A 2,095-nucleotide genomic window follows, 5' to 3' on the forward strand; every position below is an offset into this window, starting at 1 on the left:
GTGTCCCTACCACCTCAACCGCTTAATCCACCAGTGGTAGTTGCACGGTTTGTGGAGTCGACAATCACTTCTACTGCAGGGTTACCAAGTGTACCACCTGCGGTCACTTCTGCTAATATTCCTCCAACTCCATTGCCTACTTCAGATACCGAGAGGATTCTTTCGCTAGAGCGGATTGTTGCTGAACAGTCAAAGACTATTGACCGCCTAGTGGAATCCAATCGACTACAAGCTGCCCTCCTGGTTGAACATGGACGAATAATAGATGCCTTCAAGGATTACTTGGCATCTCAGGGGGAGAAGACGTGTAGGGGCGATGAGTTGAGAACGAAAAGACGAGAAGATCATGACGATGATCCCAATGCACCTTCAGGTGCAGGTGATGAGCTGCCAAGAACCTCTCAGGCTCTTGGAGCCTCCACAACTGAGGGGGAGTCTACAAATGCAGCTGGTGATGATGTTGTAGTTGTGGATGACGACGCTGATGTTGAAGACGTTATTGATGCGTTGAAGGAGTTGGATGAGGAGGAGGACGATGAGTTGATGGATGATGATGACGTGTTGCCTATGGATGAGATTGAGAGGATTGGAGAACAGATTAATGTGGAAGATGTATTAGAAGAAGGTGAGATTGTAGATGATTCAGTGGAACATGAGATTCCAGCTGTTGAGAGATCAGAATTGGGGGATGAGAGCGTGATAGAAGATACAGTATGGGAGGAGCAGCCGAACTGGAAAGAAGGCTGTGCTCAGTGGTTTGTTAAAACCAAGAAGCCTGCAGTGCCAACGATGTTCAGAAAGACTTATAATATAAAGGGCTATGCAGAGTCAAAGAAAGGAATCATATGCTGGTTGTACGACAAAGAGCTGAAACTATTTGTGATCAAACGGTACGACGGCATTCAGTACTTTAAGAGATTGTTGAGATCTCTGAATTCCTTACCAGAATGTGAGGTGAGAGATTTAGCGAGATTGGGGCTGATCAATAGAAGTAATGATGATATGGCAAGAATCATTGGGAAGATCGTCTGGAAAGAAGCCATTAAAGACAAAAAGTTTGAACTGCTAAAGCCTCAAAAAGGAAAGTTGATAGAAGACAAAGATCGTGGAATGAGGGCTGACGGCAAACCTTGGATGGTAATGAAGTATAAACCAGTCCGTCATTTGAAAGAAGTACCGATGAAAGTTATGCCCAAGAACGTCCTAAAAGATTTAAAATGGTGGTACGTGGATTGTGAGACAGCTGAGGCGGTAATGGAAGATGAGGATGAACAAGAAGTACTTCGGGTGTACGACCCGATGCATCTTGTTAATCTATCGAAGGCTGATTTGAAAGTGCTCAACGAGAAGAAGATCTTCTACATTCCTGCTTGGAAGGATCAAGCTAGGAAATATCAAAGGGTAGTGTCGGTATGTGTGAGAGAAGGGGCGCACGCGTAGAGGTGAAGATTACAAGACTCAAGATTTAAAGATCAAGATATGAAGCTACTGCCAAGGGGGAGTCTGTTGGTACATGTGTGTCAGTAGTTCATAGTCTAGCATTTGTAATCGAGTCTGTAATGTAATTATGTTTTGTTTATGTTTGTTTTGTAATGCGCGAAGTTGTCAACAAGTTCGCTATGGCGAACTTGTTGAATCAGCGAAGTTATTGACAACTTCGCCTATGGCGAAGTTGTCGTGTATATAAACTGTTTCAGACGAAACAGTTTGGGTTGGTCGTTTTAGGGTTTGTTTCAGTGTGTTTCGTATTGTTACGTGTCATCTTCTGTAATAGTGACCGTGAGTCACGTGTTCGGTTATTAATATAACGTGTTTGATTTATTGCTCGTGTGATTCTATCTCTACACTCGTAACTACCTGCGCAGGGATTCCGCACCTGCGTTGTTAGCGATATCCCATGTACGATCCGTCAAGGAACCTACAAGCTTACATGAACTCAAGAATAAACATATAAATAATTTATTCTAATTTAACAGATGAGGTTTTGTGAAAAAAATATATATTTTTTGTGAAAACAAAGAAATTTAAACCCATCATCTACACAAATATAAATCCTATAAAATAATAATAATAATTATGTGTATTATGATCAGAC

This window comes from Bidens hawaiensis, unplaced genomic scaffold (assembly GCF_021521415.1).
Source record: "Bidens hawaiensis isolate Kalapana, Puna unplaced genomic scaffold, B.hawaiensis_p1.1 tig00010459_1, whole genome shotgun sequence".
In the NCBI taxonomy this organism is placed as follows: Eukaryota; Viridiplantae; Streptophyta; class Magnoliopsida; order Asterales; family Asteraceae; genus Bidens; species Bidens hawaiensis.